Source organism: Argopecten irradians, chromosome 5 (genome assembly GCF_041381155.1).
Source record: "Argopecten irradians isolate NY chromosome 5, Ai_NY, whole genome shotgun sequence".
Classification (NCBI taxonomy): Eukaryota; Metazoa; Mollusca; class Bivalvia; order Pectinida; family Pectinidae; genus Argopecten; species Argopecten irradians.
The window spans coordinates 30169921-30184695 of NC_091138.1; the positions used below are offsets into that span (position 1 = coordinate 30169921).

General features: G+C 34.6%; 1 protein-coding gene across 7 annotated transcripts in view; it reads right to left on the reverse strand.

Moving 5' to 3' along the window:
- Positions 1-14775, reverse strand: part of LOC138323494 (zinc finger MIZ domain-containing protein 1-like) — a 146036-nt gene that overhangs the window by 33914 nt on the left and 97347 nt on the right. The window contains exon 1 of one of the 7 annotated variants that reach the window (XM_069268144.1): positions 4347-4698. The exons of the other annotated variants lie outside the window; for them this stretch is intronic. The gene's annotated coding sequence lies outside the window, so the exon portion shown is untranslated. Of the gene's footprint in view, positions 1-4346; positions 4699-14775 lie in introns of those variants that run through there. 7 annotated transcript variants of the gene reach the window in all.

Genomic DNA, 14775 nt, shown 5'->3' on the forward strand with positions numbered 1-14775 from the left:
GTTACATAACTCACAAATCTAGAGATCTGACAAACCTCTGTCCTGATCTCTTCGAATCTAAGAATTATCATTAGAAGACATTTGTGATATATCATCACATTTCATTGATTTGAGAAAAAACCACTCGATTGATCAACTTTAATGTCTGATGCATAAATATATGAAATTGAAACCGCAAGAGTACATATGACCTGTAAAGATTAAGATAATTCCTAATCTAAAGTCGAAACGACTTAAATAATCACAAATAGCTACCAAGGACATGACTATTAATACAATATTGGCAGAAAGAAATAAACATTAGGAAAAGCAGAGAAACAAAAACTTAACAACAAAGATGTAAAATGTCTAATTTGAGACATGATGACACTGTCTGTCAAATAGTTGGCATCATATGGACTGTCAAATCTATAGGTCTCTATGGAAATCTTTGTATTTGTTGTTTTGCCAAGATGGAATAATGACAATAAACTAAACATTTATCATAATTGGCCTAAATTAATCTGCTGTTGGTGGTATCCTGTGCCAATGAGCACTCCTCGTCTAGACAGGGTCTCCTCCAATCTAGGCCAAGCCATGGGTGGTCGGACCTCTTTGCATATATAGCAAGTGGATAGAAAAAAAACTTTAAAACTTAAAACCAAAATTTTATTACATTTCCCCCCTTTTCTGATTCAATAAGCAGGTCTGTAAGAATTCTGGCATGGTTAATTCCCGAGATGTTAACTGTGTAATGTATAACAACATTCCAGAGATTGGGAGAGAGTTATTTGTATTCAGTATATTAGCCTACATGATGTGAAATACTCGGATTCTCCAATTCATTTCACCATCTGTATAGCTACATATGGGATCCCTGTAGTAGAGAGCTATCTACTACTAACAATGTAATCTGTAGAGGCCTGTATACAGTGTTGGGGCCCCCTGTTAATATTAGCATAGTTTATGAAAGCCATATGAACAGGGTCACTCCGAGTACAAGTTACAACTGGGTAGGTTTTGTCCCTCCCTGTTAGCTTAGCAGGCAAAGTGAGCCCCTATTTAATTTAGGGCTCTGGTTTCGAGATGCCCCGTTTTGTTGTGAAAAACTAGAAGAAAAAGCAACTCTCACCCCAACACATTAGAGACTTATATATGTACTTTGTATAAACATACGGCTTATTGATTCTGTCTCAATGCTTAACCCTTTTATAACTATTGTCTGTTTTGACAGAAAGCCCAGATCCCAAAGCACTGTGTCAATTTCCCAGTAATAATCTCGGGCTGTTAGGATAATGGAGGCTTCTATTGATTTTAAAGTTCCTCAAAATTACATGCAAGCAGGACTCAATCTGTCACTTCCTAATATGGCGAAGAACATTTAACTGCGTTTTATACAAATAAAATCACATGCTGTATCCTCCGCAGTCTCTATCCACGACATCTAGTTAGCAGGATGTAACAAGATTTTATGATTTACTTCACACCTTGTCACACCTGTAGGTCACTAGGTTAAAAATTTTACCTGTCAAAAAGGGTCTAATTATAGTACATATCCTTGATTGACAACCGCAAGAAATTCATCATATCTGCACTAACCCAGAATAGGTGAAACAAAAACTTATAAGCTATAGGTATTAATCTATGACAAACTTAAGTGTCATCTATCAAGCTTGATGATGCTATTAAATTTCACTAATTAATCTACGTTGATTTGTATTGACAATCTTTTATTCATTCAGCAAATAAAGACGAGTTAGGTTTAAGAGTAAGACCTGAGTTACAGGAGACAAACAACCAACCTACTACTAGTACCAGACATGTAGAATGTTGACAGGAGCCAAAACTTTGTTATAATCCTGAGAATAATACTAGAGGTTGAATGTCATACACTTTAACCACTTTGCCAAAGTAGATTTTAAATTAAGGATGTTTTATCATTCTTGATTGAATTGTTTTTTTAATAAGGTCAGAGGTCAACCCCAATTTTTTTATCATCAATAATGTTTTTAAAAATTAAGTTTTGGATATGAAAATAAATCTTATGGAAACATGCACTACTGTATTAATTAGTCCTATCTTGAATGTTTCTATTAATTTGAAATTATATATTGTAGTTGAGAAGATAAAAGATGAATCAAAATTAAAAGTCTGGTGATGAAACATAATACCAGCTTATTGACTCATAATGATTAAAACACTGCAACTCTTTATGATAAGAATTAATTTATCAATATGTCAACAAATATGATCATCTGTTTAAGTTGTATTATTAATTAGCAACTGCAGTCTCATCACAGTGCCACACCATGCTTAATTGATAATTGAAAATGCTGCAGTACGTCATTCAGGTATAGAAATTGTAATCAATATTTTCACCTGAACAGGTAGTCAAGTTGTCGTGTTTGAGTGATTCCTTTATCTCATCATCGGTAGTTATATTCGACTTCAAAAGATCATTGCTATTTAACTAACCCAGTAAATGTTTTCTATCTTCTTTAGAAGTAAGGGCATTTTTACGTAACTGATGAATTATCCATTTCATTGACTTACCTAGCTGTTAATTAACATCTTTGCCCAGTAAAGAGTACAACAAAGAGTCTAGTTGTATTGTTATAGATCTGAATTAACTCGGACAATTAAAATGGCTTTCCTTTGAAACAAGAATAAACCTGTATTTATTATGCCTGTGTAATTTGCAGTCATAGATGTGTAAAATCTATCCAGAATCACACAACACAACTACACAAGCCTTTTAATTATTCATCGTCGAAGCCTCATGCGACTGATCTTCAGTCGTTACGCCACAAAATGCAACTTAAAAATCAACCTTAGCTGCTAATGGCTTGTGTATTGCAAAATCCTGTCTCGCAGTAAATATGCCAGTGGATTCCGAAAGTTTTCATTTTATTTCCAGTTGGATTGATTTTTTATAGATTCTCAGGATCTGCCTACTGAGATGGAAAATAGTTTCCAGGAACAACAAACAATTATAGTGCTCTGCTAATTATAAATTATAACTTGTTTACCAGAAACAAAATTGACAATCTTACCTTGATAACCAAAACTATCAGAATATTTTCATTTTGTTTATAGAAAAACTACCAGGTAAGAACAATTCACAAATACTAACAACCAGATTACCCAACTTCATTAATGAGAGATAGGCCATGTTAGCTAAATTTTTCTTACAATATAGTATGTGGAAATTTTCTCATCTCAATATCGTTTTTTTTTTTTTTTTTTTTTTTTAAATTTATCGATTGAATCTTATCCTCATTAACAAGAAAAGAATGACTGCAAGAATGGAATTATTAACATTTAAAAATAAATACTTTTCTTTGCTGTGTTTAGTTATAAATCTCTTCAAAAACATAATCAATATATTCCATCATTTAAACTATTATCAATTATGGAGAATTTTTGGTTAAGACTTACAACATTTGTATTTACAAACTTTAATTTTCAGTGTGCTTAATATGGAACAAGTTATATTGCATTTCATTGCATAAAGAATCATCAATTTTTCATTGTTAAAGACTTTTTGTCAATACTCGTTAAATGTTAATCGATTCATGCCATTCATGTTACAAACAATTGCCAGTACTTTGGCAAGTTATGCTGATGGGTTAAATGCACAGTTTCAGATGATGAGCGAGATTTCTTATAAAAGTCCCTAAATTTCCAAGGGTTTTTATTTTGTCATAGTCATATATCCATCAAATTGCATTTTTTTCAAATAGAATTCCAATGGACCTATACTTGACCTTAATATACTCGAATATAATTTCAAAGTCAGATTTACACCGGAAAATTGAATCTTCATAGCTTTATTATAGACTTATATAGAGTTATAGAATTATCTGTAAATTTTATCTTTAATTGAGATAAATTTATGAAATTGATCATTAAACTGATATCTTGATAAATGTCGTGATAATGAAATGAACAATGGTATAATTTGAAACAGATTTTAAGTGATGAAATGTCATGCAATATCAAACTGTTTTAAATCATCATTCTTTAGTCATTACCATAGATTTCAACATATATCAATTAATTATCTGTCAATTTCATAAGATACTAATATAACTATATTCTATATTGTATTCAATTATCTGCCATTTTTATATTACATATCAGAACTATCCATCAATTTTATCCTAAACATTAAAGATTTCTTTTTACCAGATTGATAGAAGTGTCATTCTAACAGACTAACTGTTGATGGAGTACATTAAGTACATATATATAGTACCCCCTAACGTTGTTCAGTTAAAGTTAAACACACATGAATACCATAGATAGTTTAGCCCTTCACTTCCAAACAATGGAATCAAAGCCAGATAGTAAAACTGAATACTTACGACTATACACCAAGTTTGTTATGAGCCGATCATGTGTACAAATATCTTACTGACGAACGTCACAGATAACGTGTAGGTACCTAATACACTAGTGTGTAAGTTGTCATTGTAGAACCGTGACCTTTTTAATAACGACACAATCATTCGTCTCTGTAGACCTGTACTTCAGGTAAGTAGGTACAGGTAACATACAGGTAAATACGTAAACACTGTACGTCACACATCCTATACCCTTTTTAAAAACGTCAGACGTCTCCAATTTATCCTCGTTAGTCCTACGTAAGCAAGAATGTGTGAAAATCACAGTTTTTATGCTGTTACTAAGTTCCTCCTCCCTAACATCATAAATACAACTTGTGTGTCTTCTTCAGTGTTCATAAATCAGGATTTCATTATTTTGTCTGTATATTTTACAATGTTCCTGAAGTGTGATATTAGGTTTTAAGAAAAAAATTCCCTCATTGAGTGATGACTCTCAATATCTCTATTAATAAGATGAGTAGGAGTTGTGACAGAAACAGGAAGTAGCATTAATAGTCTTCCTGATAAGGATAAGAAAACAACCATTGGTACAATAGTTAAACAATTAGATTCAGTGAATCTTTCCTTCTCTAAAAATAGTCCAGTATAAAAATATACACTTGGTTAAATTTAGAATTTTGGGAAAAAGAATAACTTTAAATTGTTTACTCTGGATTTAACAGGAATTTTGTGTTTACTCTGGATTTAACAGGAATTTTGATGTTTTCAGTTTTTGTTTTAGTTCTTATGTTGTGACAATACTTATAAACATATACTACAGAAAATGTATTATATAAAATTGTTCTTTTCAACATATTTTACCTGGTACATGACCATATGTGAAATATGAAGTAGGATTTATTTGTATTGGAAATTTTGATATTTATTGATATGATAGTGTCCCTAGTTTAAAACAATTCCTGAAAACATGTTTTTTTTAAATTTGTTTTTGTTTATTCTAGTCACTATTGTGTAACATTCCACTGGATGTCAGTGCAGGTGTGTATATTGCCTGTGGAAGTTCATAAACAAATATCTAGTCACTTCCTCTGCACCCTAACAAAACATGTGTCAAATTAGCATCACTTTAGACAAGAATTTGAATGTGTCATACAAAGAATACAGACACTAGGTACATTAGGGGATAACACAGACACACAAGGTGTCTACATCAGACACAGGGTATATTAGGTAACACAGACACACAAGGTGTCTACATCAGACACTGGGTACATTAGGGGGTAACACAGACACACAAGGTGTCTACATCAGACACTGGGTACATTAGGTAACACAGACACACAAGGTGTCTACATCAGACACTGGGTATATTAGGTAACACAGACACACAAGGTGTCTACATCAGACACTGGGTATATTAGGTAACACAGACACACAAGGTGTCTACATCAGACACTGGGTACATTAGGTAACACAGACACACAAGGTGTCTACATCAGACACTGGGTACATTAGGGGTAACACAGACACACAAGGTGTCTACATCAGACACTGGGTACATTAGGGGGTAACACAGACACACAAGGTGTCTACATCAGACACTGGGTACATTAGGGGTAACACAGACACACAAGGTGTCTACATCAGACACTGGGTACATTAGGTAACACAGACACAAAAGGTGTCTACATCAGACACTGGGTACTTTAGGTAACACAGACACACAAGGTGTCTACATCAGACACTGGGTACATTAGGGGGTAACACAGACACACAAGGTGTCTACATCAGACACTGGGTACATTAGGGGGTAACACAGACACACAAGGTGTCTACATCAGACACTGGGTACATTAGGTAACACAGACACACAAGGTGTCTACATCAGACACTGGGTACATTAGGTAACACAGACACACAAGGTGTCTACATCAGACACTGGGTACATTAGGTAACACAGACACACAAGGTGTCTACATCAGACACTGGGTACATTAGGTAACACAGACACACAAGGTGTCTACATCAGACACTGGGTACATTAGGTAACACAGACACACAAGGTGTCTACATCAGACACTGTTACATTAGGGGTAACACACACACAAGGTGTCTATATCAGACACTGGGTACATTAGGGGTAACACAGACACACAAGGTGTCTACATCAGACACTGGGTACATTAGGGGTAACACACACACACAAAGTGTCTACATCAGACACTGGGTACATTAGGTAACACAGACACACAAGGTGTCTACATCAGACACTGGGTACATTAGGGGTAACACAGACACACAAGGTGTCTACATCAGACACTGGGTACATTAGGGGGTAACATAGGCACACAAGGTGTCTACATCAGACACTGGTTATATTAGGGGTAACACTGACACACAAGGTGTCTACATCAGACACTAGGTACATTAGGGATAACACAGACACACAAGGTGTCTACATCAGACACTGGGTATATTAGGTAACACAGACACACAAGGTGTCTACATTAGACACTGGTTATATTAGGGGTAACACAGACACACAAGGTGTCTACATCAGACACTGGGTATATTAGGTAACACAGACACACGAGGTGTCTACATCAGACACTGGGTACATTAGGTAACACAGACACACAAGGTGTCTACATCAGACACTGGTTACATAAGGTAACACAGACAAACAAGGTGTCTACATCAGACACTGGGTATATTAGGTAACACAGACACACAAGGTGTCTACATCAGACACTTGGTACATTTGGTAACACAGACACACAAGGTGTCTACATCAGATATAAGGTACATTAGGGGTAACACAGACACACAAGGTGTCTACATCAGACACTGGGTATATTAGGTAACACAGACACACAAGGTGTCTACATCAGATATTAGGTACATTAGGGGTAACACAGACACACAAGGTGTCTACATCAGACACTGGGTACATTTGGTAACACAGACACACAAGGTGTCTACATCAGATATGAGGTACATTAGGGGTAACACAGACACACAAGGTGTCTACATCAGACACTGGGTATATTAGGTAACACAGACACACAAGGTGTCTAACATCAGACACTGGGTACATTAGGTAACACAGACACACAAGGTGTCTACATCAGACACTGGGTATATTAGGTAACACAGACACACAAGGTGTCTACATCAGACACTGGTTATATTAGGGGTAACACAGACACATAAGGTGTCTACATCAGACACTGGGTATATTAGGTAACACAGACACACAAGGTGTCTACATCAGTCACTGGGTACATTAGGGGTAACACAGACACACAAGGTGTCTACATCAGGACACTGGGTACATTAGGGGTAACACAGACACACAAGGTGTCTACATCAGACACTGGGTACATTAGGTAACACAGACACACAAGGTGTCTACATCAGACACTGGGTATATTAGGTAACACAGACACACAAGGTGTCTATATCAGACACTGGGTATATTAGGGGTAACACAGACACACAAGGTGTCTACATCAGACACTGGGTACATTAGGTAACACAGACACACAAGGTGTCTACATCAGACACTGGGTATATTAGGGGTAACACAGACACACAAGGTGTCTACATCAGACACTGGGTACATTAGGGGTAACACAGACACACAAGGTGTCTACATCAGACACTGGGTATATTAGGTAACACAGACACACAAGGTGTCTACATCAGACACTGGGTACATTAGGGGTAACACAGACACACAAGGTGTCTACATCAGACACTGGGTACATTAGGTAACACAGACACACAAGGTGTCTACATCAGACACTGGGTACATTAGGGGTAACACAGACACACAAGGTGTCTACATCAGACACTGGGTACATTAGGGGTAACACACACACACAAGGTGTCTACATCAGACACTGGGTACATTAGGTAACACAGACACACAAGGTGTCTACATCAGACACTGGGTACATTAGGTAACACAGACACACAAGGTGTCTACATCAGACACTGGGTACATTATGGGTAACACACACACACACAAGGTGTCTGATGACATCTTATGAAGACACCTCTATTTTCAGACACTTGCTAGTGTTTCCAAAGCTAAATCTGATTGCTCTATCTTCTGCAATTCCAGATATGTATAACCACCCTATCCTGAAACTCCCATAAGGAGGTACAGGTTCATTCAGTGCTCAATCTCCCATTTACATAGAGGTATGGCAGTGGTGTAAAAATGTGAAACCCCCTGATTGTCTTGATGCTATTGTAGTGTGTGATAGAGCATGGGGAACAGCACACCTCAGCACGGCCTATACACAGCTCAGTGTAGCAGTACAAAGTTTGGCAGGCAGTCAAGGGAGAATTTTATTACTGGCGGCCAAAGTTAATAATTAGATTACACAATACAATCGCTACACTGCATCAGTTAGCTGTATTAAACATATTGAAGCATGTGTCTATGCGCTGTCTATGATTGATAGATCTGTTTTAACACCTACCAAACACAGCATGCTGAAATAGCAATCTGCTGAATAAACAGAAATTTAAAGATAGTTGATGCTTATAGCAATCTTATTTCATTGGATATCTTGTTTTATTTGCAATCTTATTTTATCTGCAAAGTTCGTTTTTATTTTATTGATAACCATAGGTTAAGTTTAAATACTGTTTTAATGTCCTATCAACAGCCAGGGGCATTTAGGGTTACCTAAAGGTTAGCTGGTGGAGGAAAGCCTGAGTACCCGGAGAAAAACCCACAGACATACAGCCAATACATGGCACCAGTTCAACGTTATCATTGGTTTTTAATTATGGTAGTAAGTCGGCAAACATGAACCACTCTGCCACTGATGCATGTTATCTGTAAATCTTTAATTATAAAAGATTAAATTAAAAAATATTTCAGAAATAATCTCATGATTAATGGTTATCTTTTTTTTTTTATTGGTGAATAATCTTCTAGAGGAAGTAATATTTAAGGTATGTCATGTGTTATGTTGACAATTACTTTGCTAACTTTATTATATTTTTGTAAATTTAAAATGATGCTAATTATAATAGATCTGTAGGATTAATAGTAATTTATAAATTTGATAATATAAATAAAGATATTTTCCATTCCCATATATATCACCTGTTTAGATAATATCAAATTAAGTATCTTGCATTATTTACTCAATCACGACTAGGAAGTGTTTCATAGGAAGGAAATCTTTAAAACAATTTTACAGGAAATTGTATGTGTTTTAGGCTAAATTCAGATAGTATTGGAATGACTAATTCAACGCCCATCATCAAATGTAAACAAATATATTGAGTCTGGACATAAGCTGGACAATTAAAAGTTGTTGCCATGAAAAGTAGTAATAATTACATACTTTCTTCTCTTTGCCTAAAGAGTAATTCTGTTTTTTGTTCCAGATTTCTTGATTTTGGAAATATTGGAAGAGCATGACAGTAGAAGTACAGCATGTGTGTGGTTAGAAAGATATAGATTCTGTATTGGTACAAAGTACCATTAATGTCTATTAATGACAATAATAGAATAAATTAGTTGTGTGATGCCTGACCATTGTCACCAGGACTGACCATGTCCAGCCTGATGGTCATTTATTGTATATCTAAAAAGCCAGGATCCTCCCCCACCAAGCTTACTGCATGGCTTGACCGACTCCTTCTTACATAAACTGTTCATCATAAAACATATCCCCACATACCACCCACCCACTGACAACTATCACCTGATGCATAACCCATATTTGATCAAATAAATGCCCTTTACCTATATTAGCATAATGAACTTCCTCCTTTTTGACTTCTTAATTCAAATAGGAAATCTCTGGTTCATTTTTATTGCATGTTTGTTGTCTTCTTTTCAAACCATTCCTTTTTTTTTTTTTTTTTTTTTTTTTTTTTTTTTTTTTAACTTTTGTTCTTTTTTGGTAGAATGCAGTACTTGAAAGATACATGTAATTGCCAATTTGGTGATCATTGACCAATTAGTAGTGTGTTAATTCTAAGTATCAATAATCAGGTAATAAGTAAGATATATAATGTATCTGTCTCTGCAGCTAATTAGAATTAAATTAAATTTTGAAAGCATTATTTTCAATGATCAAGTTCATTTATGATTAGCATGTAAAATTACATAAGAGCATGTGTGAATTCTGGTCAGAGTCGCAAAAGATAAAGGGATTGGTCTGGGCTGTTGTGGGCATGCTGTTACATGTCCTTTAATTGTGTTGGTGAACTGAGGTAGCCATCAGCTATTACAGAGGCATATCACAACTGAAAATGATTTTTGGAAGTTCGCGATCGGAGTGCTAAACCTCACAAGACCATCCATATTTTTTATTTCAACAATACATAGTCATGTGTTATATATTATTTCTGATCCTTACACTTGGACCTATTAGAAAACACTTTCATATGTTTCAGAAATATTTGGTAAATCTGGTCACAAAAAGGGAACATCGATTCAAGTGTCCTTGTTTCAGGGTGGAATTTTGTCTGAGATTTTTTACATCTTGTGAATTTGAAGATACAGCTGAGATCTGATAACAATCTACACAGGTTATTTATAGACAGGATAATGACCTTGGTCAACGACCTTAACATATGATAAACATTCAAGATGAAGATAGGACTGTGTATCGTGTATCCAATAATATAATCACTTTGTTTTTTTATGTACAGTAAAATCGATATTTGGAGACTGTTGCATCTCTAATCAAGACAATAAAGGAAAACATATTTACAACATAATTTTACATTTTTTAAATTGCTGTAAAAAAAAGTTGTCGCTGTTTACGAGAAAAATCATGGTTTTGCTGTCAGAAACCAGTAGGAGGTTGTGGCGATTGTGATGAAGGTATGGATGTTTGTTATACATATGAGTTGTTTAATATTATATAATTGTAGGGGGTGGAAAATTGATATGTATGGAAACAAAATTGTCTTTTATCAATTCTATAAACATGTTTTGTTTTCAATGTTTTATAGTGTTGATTGTCAATATGTTGTTCTGGTACTAATCTACAATACTAGGTATAGTGATACACCTATGTTTATAAGTATACAAGTTAAATGTGTCATATCAGATAACGAGAATGACATACTAACGATTCATTTTAATTTATACAGATATTTGCATAAGTAGTTAGGATGGAATGTGTGTCGGTTGACGACACTTTCATATCCAATTGACAGTAGCCTTGTTATCAAGAGATAGTTAGTACCTCATCATAGGTGTATCTATAAATAACTTACCTGTAGATACAGGTAAGACATTGGTAGGGAGGTCAATCAGGGTTATACACTAAACCTTTATAGAGGTGATCAATCAGTTCGTATTTGGTGGGAGAAGTATTGTAATACCTGTGTATCACTGATCGGGCGATCAGACGGGCCATCAGACGAACCACAAAACACCTATTACATGACTGACTGAAAATAACATACATCTATAATACGGATCCGAACCTGTCACAAAGATTGTGTAAATCGTAAATATATACACATGTTTATCGTTAGTCGTGATTATTCAATAATCTTACCAGTGGGTCAACCAGCGTTAAGTCTATTTCTTTCTTCGCAGAGCATTTACGTTTTATATATTTCGCAGATCACAGATATGAAAAGTTTATATGCATGCATTTTAATTAAAAAATAGTAATTATATATATGTATAGTAAATGGTAATGAGGCATGCCTATACACATCTGTGACAGTCAATTTCCTACGCTCATTTATGTCGTAAACACAAGAATTTGTTCCGATTTTCAAGTCAAGGACGTGAGAGCCTTTATCACTGATGCAATGAGTAAATTCCATTAAACTTATCAAAGTTAAATCTTTAAAATACATATAATTATATGAACCATAATATGAAAACAGCAATTTACATACATAAAATGTAAGCAAAAATTTCTATTTCAAACTTTCAAGATTTTCATGACCTTGAAACTTAAGAGCTGTATTGACATTCAAACAAGAATTTTTACAGTGTAAACATTTTTTTTTTGATAAAATGTTCAAAGACATATACCATGTCAATCCCTCAGATAGTACAATAAAAACAGAATAAATAAAATATTACAAATATCCAATAGTGTCTCAATAACACTTTGTCTTTGATGAGTATTTGAGTCAAACATCTATGTAAAGTAATTTTTTAAATACAAATAATGAATATCTGCTAATTAAGGTTGTTAATCTGATATCTTTTAAGCAATTTCTTATTCTCTTTAAAAATATTGTGTCCAGTTGACCCTTGACTTTTAACCAGAAGTAAAATCACCATTTCTCAGAAATCTGAAGAGTCAAAATATATGACAAATATAGACACATGCTTGAAACCCAAGAGTCAAATCTGATTTTTGAGCATCAAAAAACATATTCTCAGGGGTCTACTGGACGTCCTAAAATTTAGGTATGGCAATTGATTATATTAGCTACCCTCTAGGTTGCCAACTTTGCAGTGTCACTCTTATATGTTGTTTCATGCATGTTCATTGTATAATGATCGCTATTCAATACTTGAGTGGAATGGGTAGGTAGGGTAAGAAGACTACATATCAGACATTCTACGTTCAGCAACCAACTTCTAGTTATTCTGGTTTATATATGAAGAAGTTTTTTTGACCAAATATAATTAAGTTTGTGATTAAAGTTGCTTTGGCTGCTTTCTGCTGGCACTGGTTGCTGGTTTTTCTGTGAGTACTCTGGATCCAGGTTTCTTCCATCATCCAAATTGACATACCTCTAAATAGCTGTTACAATAGTATACAAACAAACAAAATTCCATAGTCGGACAAAAATTCCTATTTCATGGTATTAGTGCACATAATATTGTTTATCTATAACTTGTTATGCTGTTTATGACTATTTTAGTGTGACAGATTACCTAATTTGGTAATATGATAGGTTTATGGTCACAGCTGACCTGTGTTGACCTCGCATGAATGAATCTATTACACGGTTATGCACCTTGATGCATGCCAAAACAAGGCTATATAATATCTTTTATTCTTAATATCATTGTATAATTTATCATAATGGCATTCCATGGGAAATTGAGTTATTGTTTTATGTAATTTATGCAACATATAATCTTCAGTCGGTCTTCATGAAAATACAACTGGTCAAAGTTAATTTACCCCCAACACAACTGAAGCATTATAACCACTTCAACCTACTTAAGACTTTATTGGGAGCTTTTTCATTTAATCAAATGCCTTAAGGATGATATGCTAATTAAAATAATAGCTGGTTCTGTGGTACTGATATGAATGTGCACATGGCTACCATTATTGGTCTCAAATTATCAATTTGACCTTAAAGCTTCTTCACTCATAGTTGTATCAGAAAACTTTGACCTTAACATTAATGGCCACTGTAATTACTAGATTATCTCCCCTTACTTTAAAGTTATGATCTAAATTCAGACATATCAGAAAGAATGAAATAAGACAAAATCCCATTTAATTGGTAATTGTATGCTTATAATTAAATTGTGTCTTGTTTGAAGCATCACAAGGTTATTCATTTCAAATAATAAACAATCAGATTGTTAATATATTCAGAATTGTCACACAGACATCATAAACTATAAATATGACATCTATTATTATCTGCATACTTCAGTTTATTTCTTTTTTAGCGCTTCCCAAAAACATGTTGCGTAAAATACCCTATTGGGCTATAAAAATGAATGAAACATCTCTCTCGATGATATGCTATATAGCTGCCACATACAGGACAAAGTAGGCCTTTAATAGACAAGAAACAATTCCTGTTGGCCTGATTGGTGTAGAGAAACTGGTGGCTGTGATCAGACTATCAGACATATTGGTGAGAGTATCCAACCAGAGGACTCTATATTGATTTATCTATACTAACAACTGATTTATCTGAGAATTGCAGGGACACAGATGAGAGGGAAATGTTTATCCAGTGTAACTACCAGTGACCAGCCTTATACATCTACTCCCCTGGGGCAGCTTACTGGCCATTTTGGGGTCAAGCTGACCTACAAACTGACCAGGGCCTGTTTAATGTCCTGGCCATGAAATCCAGAGCTGACCACACAGAGGTCAAAGGTACAGAAAAGACATAAGTCATTTTCTTGGCACTTGTGGTCATCCTCTTTGGGTCAGATAGAGTCTTGATGAGTCCACTATAGCTGCTGTATATAATTGGGACCATATTATAACATTGGATAAGGCCAACTGTAATTTCTAGTATTGATTTTAAAAATTAAACAGCTAGCTGCGGAAAAGAAATAATTTCAAAATCAAGTTGAAACATCTAATTGGGATATTACTTTCTCTTTCTCTATTGTAATAAAATTTGTTAATTGATGAAATTAACATGACAAGTTTGTTTTTAATGTGAGAGATATAATTATATGTATTCATTTGATTTCTGATAATACATATTTCTTGCTATCTGC